The sequence below is a fragment of the Panthera onca genome, chromosome D1 (assembly GCF_046562875.1).
Source record: "Panthera onca isolate mPanOnc1 chromosome D1, mPanOnc1 haplotype 2, whole genome shotgun sequence".
In the NCBI taxonomy this organism is placed as follows: domain Eukaryota; kingdom Metazoa; phylum Chordata; class Mammalia; order Carnivora; family Felidae; genus Panthera; species Panthera onca.
The window spans coordinates 1454150-1471484 of NC_138348.1; the positions used below are offsets into that span (position 1 = coordinate 1454150).

The 17335-nt window shown below is 66.4% G+C and overlaps 1 protein-coding gene across 1 annotated transcript in view; it reads right to left on the reverse strand.

Moving 5' to 3' along the window:
• The window catches only part of PRR33 (proline rich 33), a 63937-nt gene extending 61803 nt beyond the window's left edge, over window positions 1-2134 (reverse strand). Inside the window, exon 1 of the mRNA XM_078433838.2 lies at window positions 1108-2134. The gene's annotated coding sequence lies outside the window, so the exon portion shown is untranslated. The remainder of the gene's footprint in view (window positions 1-1107) is intronic.
• Window positions 2135-17335: the final 15201 nt, after the last annotated feature.

Here is a 17335-nt window from a genome sequence, read left to right on the forward strand (position 1 = left end):
CACCACAAGGCTGGGGCGTCTTCAGGCCATACGGGGAGGAGGGAGGGGAAGGGGTCTGCACAGACGGTTGTCCCCAGGACGGGCTGAGTGCCCTCCTCCCTGGAGTTGGGGACAGGTCAGGTACTCTGCTCGTGGCCAGAGGTGGGTGCCCCAGTGCAGGGGCCCTCATTTCACTTGGCCGAGGGGCAGCCCAGCCAGGCTAAGTGGCATTGACACTCAACCAGAAGACATATGGAAGCACCTTCGTGAAAACCAGACCGGGACCGGCTCCATCCCCAGGACCCTCCACTTGACGGTGGTGTTGCCCATCACTCCCTTCGGGGTGAGGAGAGCAGGACCCCATCCAGGCCAGCGTGGACCCCAACCCGCTGGCCCCTCTCCTCTCTGGGCTTCTGCCCTCTTATGGGAGGGGACAGCAGCCCTGTCACCCTTCCCCTGGGTTGGAGCGCGATGGCGTCTGGAGAAAGCCCCCCGGGAAAATGCATCATGGAGTTCAGGACCCGGTTGGGGGGCAGGACATGGTGGAGAGGTGGGGACCAGGTTTCCCAGCTAGTCAACCCATGCTGATTGTTTGCTCAAGTCAAAGCTTGCAGCCCAATGGGGCTCGGGGCCAGGGATTAGGGCGAGGGGCACGAGGGCTCTTTCCCGATGAGGTCTGCTTTTCCCAAGGCTGGCCAGGCTGTGAGCGGGACCCACAAACTTCCTCGTCCAGTGGGGGCTGGGGGTTTGCGCGCTCGTCTGCTCGGAGGGCACCCTTCTGGGACTCCGGGAGCCTCCAGGAGGGGCAGGGCCCTGCTCTCTGCCTCCTGGGAAGCCAGGATGGGAAGAAACGGGCCATTTCCTGCTTAAGGTCGGGGGTGAGCTCCTTCCCGGGCCGGGGCTCCAGAGCCTGCAGGGGCTGGAGGGCAGGGCAGCCGTGTCCAGGCAGGGCTGGGGTACCCTGCAGCCCGGAGCTGGGGTCTGGAACTCTCCACTGGTGACGGTTGCCGAGGGGAGGTGCCCCAGCCGGCCCGGGTGGCCTTCTCCGAGCACACAGAGGGCCCTCACCTGGCCCTCCTGCGCCCCGGCTGGACCCTGAGGCCCAGCCTCAGACATCCGGGAACTGACCTGTCCTGAGCTGGACGGCCAAGGCGCGACGGCGGCCGTGCTGGGCTCCGGCCCAGGGTGGTCTCCAGGTTGGTTGGTGCTGGGATTTTGGGGGAGAGAGTTGCTTTTGTGGCCGAGGGGACAGCAAAGATGTCTTCCGTCCTGGCCCGGGCTCTTCCTTCACCCACGGACGTGGCCGTGCACCGGTCTCCATCACAGCCCATCCCTGACCACCTCACCAAAACTCGAGGGCCCACAGTGGCTGCTTCCACACCGGCCGGCTGGGAAAAGGCCCACGGTGCAGGGTGCACGCCAGGGCGGCCAGGGATTGGTCACTGCCTGAATGTCCCCGGACGGATGCCCGTGTGCCCTTGGGCAGCGTTCCCCTCGGACAAGCTGTCCAGGCCGGGGAAACCCTAAGCCAAAGGGATTAAGAAGAAAGGACAGAATCGGCCGTTCCTTTGGCCGTGCTCATTTGTGCCTCATTTAGTGTATATTTGCTCAGTGGGTATAAACACGGAGGTGACGACGCCGAGGTCGGGATGTGCTCCCATCACTCAGGTCAGCCGCGGAGGCCGCCCCACCCGCCCGCCCCGCCCAGCAGCCATCTTGCACATTCCTGTGGTCGCCCAGGAGGGACTGGGATCCTTCCCCAGCTCCAGGACTAGTGGATGGGGGTGCACGGGTAGCCCTCTGCACTGGCGCTCGAGCCGGTCCAGGGGCCCCGGCTTCTGTCCCCAAGCCCAGCGCTGAGCATCCTCCCTCAAGACCTCTGCTCCATGTGCGGCAGGAGCCCCGAGGCTCGCTCTGGCCCATGCTAGGGGCCCAACCCCAGATGGTGACCCCTTCCTGCACTGGCCCAGTGGGCCCCCTGTAACCTGAAGGTGTTTGCTGGAATGCACTTTGAGGGGGTCCCTGGGGACCCCCGAGCCTCCTGCTGCTGCAGAGCTGGGATCTGGGGCACCTTGGGGATGCCAGGCCATGGCTGCCTTCTCCAGGGTCCCCTCGGCAACCTGCCAGCTCCAGCGCGTGCTGGAGGCTTCCTGGGGTTCGGGGAGATGGTGGGGGGAGGCAGCCAGGAGGGTCCTTCCCAGGATGGGGCCGGTGGGAAAGGTGGTCTGATCTCTCCCACCTGTCAGCAACAGGGCACTGACGGTGGCCAGGTCACAGCAGGGGAGGACAGAGAGACCCCACAGTGTCGAGACAGGACCCGGACGTGGCCTCCACCCCCATCCTTGCAGCCTACCCTCCTGTCGGGCCGAGCCTCCCACAAATGCCCCTTCGGGCTCGGGGGGGGAGCCTGGCTCAGCTCCACTCCGGCAAAGGCCCCAAAGTGCTGGCTTGGGGGGGTGGGGGCGGGCAGCCCTTTGCCCCCCTGCACGGTGCTCAGACCCCAGCTTGAGGATAATGAGGCCCAGGTGCCCCGGTCTAGCCCGGACCCTTGCTGGGGGCAGGGCCCCCTCGCACCCAGGAGCAGCTAACGACAACCGGAGGCTGGAAGGTGAGCCCCCCTTTGCTGTCAGGGCTGCTCGGCCAACCCTCTGGCCGGCAGGGAGGTGGCCGGGCCAGGGCCTCATCCAGCCGACGGTCGGCTTGGTGGTCTGCCGTGTCCCCCGTCTGTCCACGCAGCGGGTGCCCTTCTGCCACCCACTTTCTGTGGGACCTCGGGGAGACTGGCCGACATCTCTGTGTCTCAGATGGCTCCTCTGTGACACGGAACTGCCTCCTTGCTTGTCTGCCCCCCGGGGTGAGGGTTGAGCAGGCCAGGCGTGTCCTAGGAGCTTCCGCTTGGGAAGACAAAGGGCTCTGGGGAGGTGGGAGGCGCCGCCCAGCCACGTGAATGTGCTGGGTGCCACGGCACTACCCCCTTATAGCAGTGAGCGTGGCTGATTCTGCCACGTGAAATTTTACAATAAACCAGGTGCTCTAGGAAGGGGTTGACTGGGGAGCACCTATGGTCACAGGGATGGGGAGCAGCTGCAGTCACGGGGATGGGAGCACCAGCAGTCACGGGATGGGGAGGAGCTGCAGTCACGGGATGAGGAGCACCTACAGTCACAGGGATGGGAGAACCAGCAGTCACGGGGATGGGAGCACCAGCAGTCACAGGGATGGGGAACACCTACAGTCACGGGGATGGGAGCACCAGCAGTCATAGGGATGGGGTGTCCAATCTTCCACTCACACCCCCAGGCAGCATCCCCAGTTGGGACGGTGTCCTGCCGGCTGGGTTCCAGAACCACAGCACCTGCCTCTGGTCCCTCAGCTGCCTGCCCAGCCCCATCCCTCCTGTCCTCCCACCCTGACCCCTCGCTGTCCCAGCCCATGCCCTCCAGTGCTGCCCCACTCGACTCTGCTTTGGCCCGGTGAGCTTTGGCCCGGGCTGTGGCTGTGGGTGAGCCTCGGGGCACGTGTCACGGGGAAGCACCAGAACTGGCCGGGCCGGCCTGGGGGGTGGGTGGCCCACAGAAGGAATCAGGGCAGGGGGAGAAGGCCCTCTGTGCACACAGCCTGGAGACAGCCTGGCAAGCATGAGATGGACGCTCAGGGCAACGAGGCCCAGGAAGGAGGCCGCGGCCAGCTTCAATCAACTCAGGTGGACGCCTGGGGCCTCAGCGCATTGGGATTCCATCTCAGCCGACAAGAGAAAGAATTCTGATTTTTATCATGAAAAGGGGATGGAAAAATTGGAAGAGAACTTGCCTGCTGAAGAATGTCCAGTGGACAGGAGAAGGAAGGGCCGGCACCACACAAGGGCAGGCCCGCCAGCCTCGGGGAGGCCCAGCTCAAGACCCGCAGGGGGCCCACTGCCCCCACCCCCCGACCATGTGAGCATCGGTGCAGCCCACGCCGGCTGCCGTCCAGCGACAAAGGGCTGCTTGTACCATTCTGAACAGAGACCAGAGGAGCCCCAGGGATATTCAAGAGGAGGCCCAGGGTGGACAGTCAGTATCCCCCACAGGAAACCTGCCCTTTGTCTGCAGGGCCCGTCACCCTGTGGCCGTGTGGCTACACCCCGGCCGTGCCCGGGGACAATCCGTCCTCTGAGCCTCCTGGGCACGTCAAGGACCCGGGGATCCCAGATTGCACTGACAGGCGCCTGCCCTGTGCACACCTGGCTGGGGCCACCCAGCCCCTCTCCCGCCGGCAGCCCACCCTCGGGCCCCTTCCAGCAGGAAGCCGTGCCCTGCGGGAAGCCCCTCCCCCTCTGTGGAGCCCGCCGGCCAGGGTCTGGGGATTGGCCCGGCCTGTCCCCCGTCCCAGTGAGCAGGTGCCAGGGCTGGGTGAGCTGGTACCCGTGCTTGGAGCCAGGTACACAGCCCAGGCAGGTGCACGTTCCGGGCAGAGCCCGCGGCTAGCGGGATGCAGTGGCCCCGGCTGGGAGCCCCATCTGCCTCTCTCCACAGAGGGGGCGGAATGGGGCTGCCAGCGGGAGGGGCTCTGGGTAGCATTCCCTTGCAGCTTTCCCATGACGCCCCCCTAATCTGGGCTCTTCTCCTTGGCACCCCCACACCTCACAGCTGCCGGCCGGCCAGCTGCTCCTCCCCCGTGCGGCCCAAGACAGAGCCTGTGTCCGGGCTGTGGCGGCCTTTTCCCATGGCGGGGATGGGGCGAGGGGTGAGGAATTTGAGGAGGAAGGAGCGGTGCCCGGGAATTTGGAAAATGCATCCAACCGCCCCGAGTGTTGGGAAGAAGCCGGCAGGAGGATTAGCGGAATAGCAGGATGGACTTGGGGGCCTGGGTGGGCCGTGACGGATGGGGCCGCCGGGGGCCCAGCGTGACAAGGGAGCCCTGTCCGGTGGAGAGGCCGGCCGGCAGCTGTCCCCATCAGTCAGCCCACCCTCCTTCCACACGTAGGCAAAGACCTTCGACCCCAGGCTGCTGGGGGTCCAGGCTCCAGCCCTCGCTGCACCAGGCAGGAGGCTGGGGGTCCACGATGTACCGAGCTCATCGGGTGGCGGCCCCTCTGGAGCCCAAGGCAGGAGCCCGCGGCCTCTTTACGCGGCCCCCGTCTCCCGTCTCACCCGGGGCACCGGGGCCTCGTCCCTCTGTCCCTGCAGTCTGGGTCCTCTGAGGGGGCGCCCCTTGGAGGAGGGGGCCGAGGCTGCTGTCTGGTGGGTCTGGCCCCTGGGAACCCTCTGGAACAGCAGCTGTCCCTGCCGCTTGGAGCTGGTTGACAGGTCTGCCCCGGCCCCCTGGGCTAAGCCCTCCATGATTGATTATGGTGGACACTCACACCAGGGGGAATGGGCCCGGATAAGCCGAGCAGCTGCTCGGAGGGGCCGAGGGGGGCTCGGGGCGCCTCCTCCCCTACGCCGCCCCTCCCTCCCACCCCAGCCTGCCCTGCACGGCTTCGCCTTCCGGCCCCAACCCCCCTCCCCGCCCCCTCTCTGGTGTCTCAGGGCCTTCCCGAGGGAGGCGTCCCTCCCCCAAGTGGACCGAGCAAGGCTCCCAGGGCTTTGGTGACCTAAGGTAGACCAAGTCATGCCCGGCCCAGCCGAGGCGTAACTTCAGGATGACGAGATTACAGCTGTCCCCACCAGGACCAGGCTGATCCTCAGCAGAAAGAAGCAGAAAATCCTTTTGCCCACATAGGGGGGGCTCTGATCCAAGGGGAGAGAGGTGTCCCCAGGACTCAGGGACACTGTGAGGGGAGCTGTCCCCGGGGGGACAGGGAGTGGCCCTCGGCCGAGCTAGGGTGCTCGGGGGGGGGCGTGGGCAGGGTGCTGGGACCACGAGGCCCCCTGGACATCGGGCCCCAAAGAGCTGGATTTTGACCTGGAAAGCAAGGCTTGGCAGACATGGGGAGCCAGGGGGCTGGGGGGGTGGGGGGGGGGCGCCTATCACATCTCCTCGACCCTTGGGTCCTGGCGTCTGCTCAGCCAACTTTGCAGATGAGACACTGTGTGCAGAGACCCAAGAAGATAATCCCCTGGGTCATTGACTTCTGGGCCTCCTCACTCTCCCCCACCTCCCCCCCACCCCCGGGCTCACTCCATCCTGGAGCCTCCTCAGTGGGGCCTGGGGATGTGGTGACACCCGGCACTCCCACCACCGAGAAGCAGTCGGCACCCACGGGCGGGGGCGGGGGATGGCGGGCAGAGGGTCTGTTTGTAGCTGCCTTACACCCCGCCCCCCACTCCCACCTAACAAGACTCTTTGGGGGCTGAGGGCCCAGGAGGCTGGGGCTCCTGGCTTTGTCCCTAGACGTGCCCGGGGCGGTCCGCGGGTGCTGGGCGCACGGGAGGCTGGGTGCCCTTCGGCACGGCCACTGCCCTTCGACGCAGGGTAGCGAAACTCAACACGAGAGGGTCCTGGAGGCCACCCCGGACCCCAAGGGCACTGGGCCCGGCGAGCATTTAGGGCTGCCCGCCTGGCAGGCAGAGGGGCCCAGAGTGTGGGCAGCGCCGGCCCAACCCAAGTTCTGGCCCTTGGTCCGCTCTCTTTGGGGATCCAAGTGGGGTCCTCTTCCAGGGACTTCTTTAGGCCCCAACCTGGGCTTCCCGCTGGCCCCTCAGGGGCAAGGGGCAGAGGTGGGGGCCGTTCCCTTCCTGCCTATCCTCATCTTGGGAACCCTCCCAGAACAGGCCTAATTGTGGGAAATGTAAGCCACATGCCTCTGGTTCATTTACACTTAATTCAATACAATGAGCTTCCCCGGGCCTTTGATGTCCCAGGACCTGCCGGCCTTTAGTGCTTTGTGGGCTGCGAAACAGGAAGCCACAGGGTTTCGGGGGCAGAGCCGTGGCGCCTCCTCCCCTCTGCAGCAGGCCGTCAGGGACCCCAGGCCTGTCCCCTCAGAGGGAGGGGGAAGGGGAAGCTCTTCTGCACCAGGCACCAGGTGCACGGCAGCGAGGGGCTGACAGGCGGGCGAGAGGGCCTGAGTAGGGGGTCCCTGCACCTCCCCTGGCGGTGGGCACACGAGAGCCTCCTCCAGGAAGGGCAGGGACACCCCAGGGGCAGGAGAGGAAAGTTGAGGTGACATTTGGAAAGCAGGCTCCTGGGCCGGGTCGGCCCCAGGTCGTCTCGCGGACTCCCTGCGGCCCAGTCAGCCTTCTGACCAGCCACCCAGCTGTGGGCAGGGGCCACAGGGGAGGATCAAGGGCCAATGGGCACGTGGCAGGGGACAGGCCCCGGAAATCATCTGGGGCGGGGGCCCCAGAGCTCCCCCAGGGACTCTCCAGTGACACCACCCACCGATCCAGCCTCTGCCTGTGGGCAAGAAGGCACGGCCCCTCACTGTGGGCAGGGTGGGGGTGGGGGCTTGCCCGCCACCCTGCAGGAGGAGACCCTGCTGAGCTCCTTGGAGGGCTTCCCGGAGGTGGGGGCTCCGAGGAGGGTGGAGACGTATGGGCAGGCTGCAGGCCGAGGAGGGACACAGGCTGGGACCCCAGTGGGAGCAGGAGCAAGGGGCTGCCACGCAGGAGCCACGCAGGAGCCACACGGGAGCAAATGTCCGAGGACCCCAAGCCTGGGGTGACAGGTCCCGCCTGCTGCTAGGGGGTGTCAGCGTCCCGCGGGGGACACGGCGAGACCAGGCACAGAGCCCAGATCCAGGTTCCGTGCCCTGAGCGCGAATGGCCAGTGTCCCCCAGGATCCACCCCCCAGCCCCCTACCCACAACCAGGGAGCTGTGCAGGGTCTGGGGAGGGGACAGCTGTTTGCAGCTCCACATTCCAGACTCAGGGTCAAGCATTTGGGGGAGGCTGTTTTTCTTAAAAAATGTCATTTGAACATAAACACTGTTGCTGGCGCTTTTCTGATTGCCCTGGATCCCCAGGGAGCGGTGGGCAGGCAGCGCCCGGGGTCTCACAGCCCCAGCGGCCTCTGACCTCCCCGAGCAGGCTCAGCGCAGCCACCCGGCCACTCAGCTCTGGAGGCCCGGCAGCCCCCTTGCCACGCCGAGCCGGGCAAATTGCAGCCTGGGTGGCTTGAGGTCTGAGAGGTGGCCTTCCTTCAGCAGGTGGCCCTGTCCCCAGCGCAGCACCAGGTCCAGAGGGGCCTCACCCCCCAGGGATGTCTGGGGGTGTCTGGGGGTTCCTGGTCCCACCTCTCCCTGTTATTTCTCCTGCGCGCCTGGGGCTCTGCGGGGGCCAAGGTCCCTCCTCCTCCCACCTCTGCTCTTTGCAATGAAGGGGACGGGGGCACCCCCCTCCCTGGCCCTGCTGGAGGCCTGGAACTGGGCTTCAGGGCCTCGCACCCCTACAGCCCTTGGGCTGAGGCCTCTGTCTCCTCTTGGAACAAAACGCAGCCGCATCCTTCCCACGGGGCATCCATGCCCATGGCCCCTGCGGGGGCGACGATGTGGACAGAGAGGAGCTCGGTCCCGCCTGCACACGGAGCCCTGCTCGCAGGCGAGCCGCAGGCAGGGACCAGAGGCTTAGCGCTCCGGTGGTGGCCCTGAGAAGCGTTCAGAACCCGGGATGAGGTTGTCCCACCGGCCCCACACACCCCTTCTCTTGACCTGGCCGCAGCTGGCTTTGAGGCTCTTCCCTGCCGCCAGACTCCACCCTGGGGAGGCGCCCACAGAGGCATTTTTCATGGTGGAGTCCGCGGCCCCGGGTGGCCACATGGAGACAGAATACCTGACACTTTGTGTCCTGCCTCGGCCTGCCCTCCACCTGAGGCCTCGCGGGAACCCCCACCCCTGTGGGGGACAGGAACCTGGGAGCACGCCCCCCCACCCCGCTTAGAAGGAAGGGCTTGCACGCACAGCCTGCTTATCCACATCCCTGAGATGCCTTCAAGGGCTGGGTCCCCTTCAGAGAGAAAGAGTCTCCCTGGGGGTGTGTGGCACGGGACAGAGGACCCCTGTCCCCACACAGGACGTTTACGCCACCACATCGTAAAGACTGGTAGGTGCTGTGGGGAGCAGACAGTAGGAGGGGCCCTCTCCCCAACCAAGGGGACCCTTGCGGCCAGACACGGCACGAAGGACTCACCCCCGGGGCAGGCACAGTGCCCTTTTCCCCACTCAGTGTTCGCTGACCCTGACCCCCGGGCCCTCAGGGGGGCCCAGCCCCACTGGCCTTGTTTGAGCTCCGAGGTCAGTGTCCCAGGACTTTGCCCAAGGGGTGCAGCCCAGAGCCCACACACGAGGCCCCTCTCTGCCTGGGCTGGGGAGTGGGTGGCGGGAGGTGGGATTAGACAGCTAGGCCTGCCCTCCTCGGCAGGTTCAGCTGGAGAAGCCTTTCGCCTTCCAGAAAGTTCCTTCTGCTGTTTTGTGCCTGCCCCACAGCCTGACCCTCACACTCTAGGGCTGTCTTCTCACCGGTGCACGACCCCCCTGTGGCGGGTGGGTTGTGTGGCCTTATGCGCCAGCACACACAGAGGGTGTCACGTGGGGTGGGAGCCAGCATCCTGGAGTGGCCCGTTAGCGGCTACAGGAGCTCAGGGATACCCCGCCACCTATCTGCCTCGGTCCCCTCATCTGCAGAATGCATGTGTTGAGGGCACCCCCCCTTGTGCGTCATCATGAGGACAAAGGACCCATTCGGGCCAGGTGCCTGGAGGCCCCGAGCAAGCGGGTGGCTGAGCGGACCACGGTTGTCACCAAAACATCAATTGTATTAGAGACATGTCTCTCTGAGTCCTCCCTGCTGTCACAGCCCCGGTAGTTCTGGTGGAGGGGACCCCGAGGGCACAACACACCCCGCTCCCGGCACCTGGAGGCCAGAGCACCCCGCTCACGCCCCCTCACGTCCAGGGCCACTTGGCAGTGTCTCCTGGGGCTCCTCCAGTCTGGAATGACCAGAAGCCAGGAGGACTAGAGGCTCCGGACTGGGCCAGATAGTCGCTCCCCCCAGGGGCAGGCTGGCCACTCCTGCTCCCTGGGACGGTGGTCAGCCTAGTGTCCAAACGAACCCCAGCGGGGATCTGCGTGTGGTGGGTCACAGGGGCTGGGGGCCAGGGGAGTGGTGGGGGGCGGGGAATGACAGGGGAGCGGAGGCGGGGAGGATGACAGGCCACATCAGCACTTGCACCCAGACTGGCCAGCAGGCGGTCAGCTTCGGTCTTCCAGGAGCTGGGCCCACGGGGCCGGGGTCAGCTGCAAGGCCTTTCCGGGGGAATCACTCTTTCCAGGACCTTCCGCTTGGCCCCTGAAGGCGTCTCCTTCCTTCAGCCCCCTCCCCGTTTTCTCTTTGCGCGAAGGGTTCTTGGGGAGGCGGCCAGGCTGGCCAGCCCCGCTCCACTGCTCTTTGTGGGGAGGTAGGGCTTCCAGGCCCTTTTGAGATGCATGCCTGCCCCCAGAGTCGTGGGAGCCCTGGCCATCCGTGGAGACCCTGCTGTCACCTTGGAAGTGATGGGCCATTTGCTGTCGGCCATGACAGATCGGGCCGCCTTCTCTGGAGCACGGATAGCAGAACCCAGAGAGGGCTGGCTGGCCGGATCTGTGGGGCACCCTTTCCGAGACGCCCTGGGCGCACGGAGGGGGGCTACCTGGGTGTTTGGGGAAAGGTCAGGACGGTCGCGCGCACGCCTGCGTGCCTCCTTAGGGTGCGGCCACGGCCCCGGGCCAGAGAGGAGGACACAGCAGGGTGGTGTAGGCAGAAGGAATTGGGGACCCCGGGCCAGCCTTTGCAGATGGGCCGAGGGTGTGCACAAGGGGCGTTGGGGGCAGGGGGAGCCTGGAGCCTGCTTGGGGCCTGAGCCAGAAGGAGTGCACGTCTGGAGCGCGTTCTTGGGTGACAGCTTCATGAAGGATGGCGGGGGAGCGGGGATGTCTGGGGCCCCGTGCTGACCCGTGGGATCACTCTGAGCTGGGCGGCCATGGCTCTCCAGCCAGCCTCTTCCTATCTGACCCCAGGGAAGACCCAGCCCGGGCTGGACGTGGGGCTCGGCACCCAGCTCAGAACAGGAAGTCTGGGGGCCCCTTGGGCCGCCCCCGCCGTGCCCACGGTGGCTCGGGGTGGGCAGGCGTGGGACGTCTGAGCTCCATTTCCTCCGGATCCCGTCCAGATGTCCTTCCCTTCCCACCCAGCCCCCACAGTCCCCGCAAGCACTTGCCCGTGACATGCGTATAATGTGAGCCCTTAAGCCCATTGTTCCAGCGCCTGCCACCCTCCTTCCGCCTGTCACTGACATCCGCGCACTGTCTTCAGCTGGCAGCCCCTCCGAGGGGGCCATGCCCACCCAACTCACAGGGCCCGTGAAATTTGGCCTTAATTAGGTTGTCTTATGGCGGGATCGCACATGTGGGACCCTCTCAGGAAGGGGGCTGCTGAGCCCGTGCCTCCACAGCACAGGGTCCTTGGGGGTGGGGGCCGCCGTGCAACCATCTCCGCCCTTCCTCCCGTGCTCCACGCAGAGGGGATGGGGGGCAGACAATAGCCTGGGAGGGGGGCCCGAGGCAGCAGCCTGACCTTGACCCCAGGCTGCCCCTCGGCCCCCTCTGGCTCTGTGCCCGCTGGGAAAACAGTGGCTTTATCTCTGCCGCCTCCCGAACTGCAAATAGCCACGTGTCCCTTGGGGGCCACTCTTGGCACACATGCCCTCTGCCCCACGTCCTAGGGTGAGGTCATTCACCCTTGGATGGGGGGCAATGGGGACTGGAGGCTCTAGGCCTGTGGCTCCAGGAAGGAAACTTCACCCTCCGGGGGCGGGGGCAGACCTAGGCTGCAGCTCGGACCAGCGAGACCACCCGTGGGGGCCGGTGATGGGATGAACAGACCGGCAGGGGCTGGGGTGCAAGGCCTGAGCAAGGGGTCAGCCCCCAAAGGGCCGTGGGGAGGGGGCAGGATACAGGCAGCTAAGGGGACAGCCAACAGGGACCCTCCTCTGTCACCCCCCCCCCTTCCTTGGTAACAGAGCTCGATGAACAGGAAGCTAGCAATGGAAAACAGGGCAAAGGGCAGTGGACCCCTCCCCCTCCTTCCTTCTCCCCTCCCCACCCTCTATCTTCCCACCCACCAGAGCTCCAGAACTGAGGCCTCTCCAGACGCCCTGAGGGCGGCCAGGCCCCTTGGAGGGTCTCCATTCCCCCCTGGGGACACCCCCTGCCCCCAGACACTCCTGCCGGGCTTCCTTTGCTGTTCTAGGCCGACACATCCCCCAACTGGGCCCCAGAAACCTCTTGGAAAGAGGCAGTGACCTCAGGGTGGCAACAGGCCCCGTGGCGGTGTGGCAGCAGGGGTGTGGAGGGGAGCCCACCCTGTTTATCTCGAAGCCCTGCCCTGGCTTCGTCTGGGACCTCCCACCGCCCTCCTGGAGATGGAGGTTTGTGGGGGTCTCCTCCGGGAGCAGGACACAGGAGACCTGGCAAGGGCGGCCCTGCTCCAGGGGGCTCTTCCCGTCCTGCCCCGCGGTCCCGGGATGGCAGTCAGCCCGAGCTTAGGGGCAGTACGGGGAGCCCCTCTGCCTTTGCCGAGGTCTTGGGGGCTGGCCCCACTAGCGGCCCCTCCACAGCGCTCAGCCTGAGAGGCTCCACAGAGGCTGTGCTGTGCCCCCAAAGCCACACGCCTGCACCCCAGGGCCTCCAGACCTCTCCCGGAGGGACCAGGAGGTGGAGGCCAGGCCCATGGCCCCCCACGCTTTCTGGGGGGGACGCAGAGACTCCAGGGCGGGTGGAGGAGCAAACCGTGCCAGGACGCTGTGGCCCGACCTCCCCCCCCCAGACCCCAGAACAGTGGGCCAGTGTGTGGGCCGGGGGTGGGGCGCAGGGCGGAGGCCCAGCAGGTCGGTCCTGCTCCATAAACCCCAAAGGCCGGACGCTGTTGACACAGGGGTGATGTCACTGCCGACCAATGGGGAGTCCCTGGTGGTGGGGGGGGGGCTCTGTGTGTGCTGCTCTGCGTGCCGTGGGCCCCGCCACGCATGGGGCGTGATCTGAAAGCCACCTGAATAAACCCAAGGGGCCCCTGCCTTCCCCCTGGGCCCCTACTGCACGTCCCACCCAAACCACTGCCTGCACGTGAAAGGCAGGGACAGGGAGAGGAGGGCAGGGGTGGAAGGAGGCCTCGTGCCTGGGCTGTGCTCTCCCCCCCAGACATGTGGCCCCCAAAGTCCCGCCCCCCCACCCTTTACTCCAGAACCATGCCTTCCTCCTCCGCGGCCCCTAGCGGCCATAGTTCCCCAAGGCCAGACCCTGGGCCAGCTCCTGGGAGCATCCGAGCTGCGGCCCTGCCCTGTGCACAGATCCCCGGGGCCCGGGCTGGTCCCTGTGCCCCCGCGTCAGGGCTCCGTCAGTGCAGAAGGCGGTCTGTCCTTATCTCTCCCATCCCTGACTTCAGAAAGTCCCTGCCTTCCTCCTCCCCGCCCCCTGGGCTGCAGACCAGACCCACGGGCTCCAAACACTGCTGCCCACCTGTCACCCCCACCCTCAAAGCCCCTGGGAGCCTGTCTTCCCACCCGGCTCAAGGCAAATGCTCCGTCCCCCTTATTCCCCCATCCCCCGGGCCCTCCCCATCTCCCCGTGGGGCGCCTGCCCCTCGGGCTCTCCCGCTGAGACTCCCACCCCAGTGGATGGGTCTCTGCAGAGCGTGGGCCACCTGAGGGTCTGCACGTGCCCCCCAGCCCTTCTCAGCTGCCTCCCGGCCCCGCAGGACGGGCACCCGACGGGCCTTGGCACGAGCTGGCGTGTGCGAGCTCTGGCCAGGGGCAGGGACGAGGGGCCCCCCCGCGCCTGGCGCCCATGTTTGTTTACTGGTCCGGCCCCAGGCCCGCGCCGCCCCCCAAGGACCCGGCTGCCCGCCTGTGTCCGGCCAGGTGTTCGGTGAGGGAGCACGGGCTCCCGGAGGACAAGGAGCTCGCTGTCTGCTTTATGCTAGCACAGTGCTGACAAGGAACAGAATATCCACAGTGACCGCTTCCAGGAAATGGCTCCGGGGCGGTGGGGGCCGCCGAGGAGCAGGCCCCTTCCCAGCAGGCCGGCCTGCATGCAGGTGGACTTCCAGGAAGGGGCCCCCGCTCGTTCCCCTCACCCCTGGAAAGGGGCCAACGGCGTCACCAGGTGCAGAGAAGGGAGGGAAGGAGCAAGCGAGGGAGAGGAGGAGAGGCGGGGACGGCCCTGGCCGTGTGGAGACCGAAGCCTCGGGGGAGGCCGGACGGGCCGTGCTCCTTCCAGAACCTTCCACCCCAACCTTGCAGGTCACACCATCTCTGGGGCTTCTCAGGTACACGCACGCGCGCACACACACACACACAGACCCCGAAAACAGGAGGGGGTAGAGAGCAGGCAGGAGGACACCGTTCCAGTCGGGGTCTCTGCGATGACCGGTGTCTGAGGAGGCCCCTGGCCCTTTTGTCGGCCAGGCCGCGTGGGGTCTCCTGCCGGGGCCGAAGCCCCCTGCCCCTGTGCTCAGACACCACCCAGCCCTGGGGACAGGGAAAACACTTGTCTTCCCTGGAGCCTGGGGTGAGGTGAGGGCAAGGGAGCAGCCTCCACGGGGCCCAACTCTGTGTGTGGGGTTTTTTTTTTTTTTGACTTCCCAGGGTGTATTGTAGTGAGACCCCAAGTGTCGTGTTAGGCCTGTTCAAGGGAGTTCATTTCCTTTGTATTGTTGGAATTTTTTCTGTCCCCATTCAGTGGTCTAACAAGTGTCCTGACTCCACCCCGCCCCCCAGCTGTCCGTAATCCCCGCCTGAAAGTGGGCTCTTGGGTCATTAAATCCAGGCCGAGACGCAAACTCACACAAAGGCACAGGACACACACAGCCGGGCTCAGATGTCCACCCTCCAGGGACGCTGGCCCCCACACGGGGCTAGGCCACACAGAGGCCGGCAGACCCCACAGAGCGCCCCAAGTAGGACAGGCCTACCTTCAGCGCCCCACGCAGGGGCTCTCGCTCACGGCCCAGGACAGGGAGGCGTTTCGGGCTGCCTACCCCGAGAGCTCACAGCTTGACGCCGGACTGGGTGCACACAGGGCCACACGGGACACGAGAGACGTAGACACACAGACCCACACGCGTGGACATGGGGACGTGGTACGCAGGGACATGTGGGGACACACTCTTGTTAAGTCCCACCTCCCCCAGGCCGGATGATTCGCTAGCCTAGACCCTCCACAGAGGACAGCTGGGGGAGGGTCCAGGGTAAAGACCCCCGGCTGCTTTGAGCTGGGTGCCCGGCGGGGGTGGGGACTGGCCAGAGCCCCGGGCCTCAGTCTTCCCGGAGACCCCTCCCGGAACTCTGCAGCCGGCTGGCCCCCACCCCCACCGCCCCCCACCCTGAGCCGGGCTTGGGAGTGAAATTCAAGCCCCTGTTTGCTGCGAGACACTTAACTCACTTAACTCGGGGCGCGGGGGCATTTTGAAAGCGCCTCTGGGTGGTGGGGGGCGCCAGGAGCCTGTCTGACAGCCTCTGTGAGCCCCTTCTCTAAAAAGCAGGAAATCGGGTTGGGCCGAAGGTAAACACATTCCAACCTGGCCGTCCCTGTTCCCTGGAGGGGCTCTGTCAGGGCGGGGGAGGCCACCTCTGTTTTCCCAGTCCCTGGGCGAGGCTGGGGCTCATGACCTGTTTGCAGAGCCTTGGCCTGTGGCTTCTGCCCCAGCGGCCTCCGTCCAGTCCTCGGGGGACCGGCTGCCCCTCACCTTTCCCGTGCTTGCCGACCCCCGGCCCTCCCCGCGCTCAGGTCTCCTCCCGGTTGCTCGGCCCTGGGGTCGCCCCTGCCCCGTGGGTTCAGAGGGCACAGGGGCATGGGCACACCGCGGGGCAGGCCTGGGGGGACAGAGTCAGGTCTGTGCACTAGTGGCCCCCAGAAGGGTGTGGAAAGGGGCCACCCCACCCTCCCGCATTCCGGACCAGATGCTCTCCATTTCCCAAGCAGGCCTCAGGGTGAGAGTGTGGCTGTGACTCACCGCCCCGAGTGACAGGCTGAGGCCACCGGCCCCACCAACTTGGGGGACCAGAGGATTGCCTACCCTTTGCTGGGACCCACGATCCCTGTGTTCTCCAGAGCACCCCTGCCCTCTCCCATCTCCAGGGCCCCTCCGGCCAGCACCCCAGGAAGCTGGCCCCGGTTCTCGAAGCACTAGCTGAGAAACACGCTGATAATAAAGGCCAGTTTTAGACCTAACCCTTGACACCTAAGATTCCTTCATCTCACCGGCCCGGGGGCCTGAGACAGACGGTCTGTCGCTGCCGCTGCCCGCGGCCCTGGGGAATGACAGGGGACACCCAAGGGGCCCCGTGTGAGGCCCTAGGTCACCCTTGCTCCCTGGCGACCACCTGCCTGGGAGTCCCAAGGGCCCGGCTCTTCGTCCCCAGTACCGGTGTGGTGGGAGGGGCGGGGGCCCCAGAGGGGGACACACACAAGTGAGGACAATGGGGAAGCTGCGAGGTGAGCCCGTGGGGAAGGGCCCAGGCGCCCGGGCGGGGTTCTGGGGCTTCTGGCCTCTGGTCTGCCAGCTGGAGAGGGCAGGGGGAAGGGGCCGAGGACCCCAGCCTCATTTCCCACAGCTGCGCCCCCATGCTCCCAGCATCTGCAGAGGGGTATCAGCCCGGGGGTCCCCGACCCAGTGGCTGTCTTGGGCAGGGACGCCAGCCACAAGCTCATGGGGGCTGCACTTGCAAATAGGGCACAGATCCATGGATCCCGGTGGGACACGTCCCCAGTCTCGTCCCTCACCTGTCACCTCCCCTCTGCCTCTCCCCCTTTCGGCTGCCTCAGCTCCCCCGCCCTCCCTCCCTGGGGCAGCTGCCTGGCCCCAGTTCTGCCCTCCCACGTGTCAGGCCTGCTCTCCTCGGATGGTTGGGGGGAGAGGGGCCCAGGGAGGCCCAGGGGTGTCGTCCCTCAGGCAGTTTGTGTGGCGGGACAGGGGCTTAGGGAGATTCTGTGCCGTCCTGTCCCTCGTGCTGAGGGCTCCCTTGCCCCCCCACCTCTCCCCTCTGGGCCCCACCCCACGTCTCCATTCCCTGTCACCCCATCCCACAGGCCCCTCCCTGTGTCCTATGCCCTTCCCTGCCCTCCCTCCTCATCCACCCCCCCCCCCATTCCTCCTGGGCCATAACCGCTTCCTGGCCGTGTGCCTCCCTTATGCCCCCCCTTCCGTGTGCCTCACCCCATCCCTGTGTCCCTTCCTGCCCTGTGATGCCCCCCCCCCCGTCCCGGTGGCCCCTCCTGCCCTGTGACACCCCCCTCCCTGTGCCCCTGCTCATGTGTGACCTTCCCATTCCTTGTGCCCCCCTCTATGGCTTTTTCATGCCCCCCATCCTGTGCCCCACCCTCTCCGTGCCCACCTCCCCCAGCCGGAGCCACCCCCACCCCCACCCAGGCAAACAGCTCGGATTCCAGAGTCCCTGAGACAAA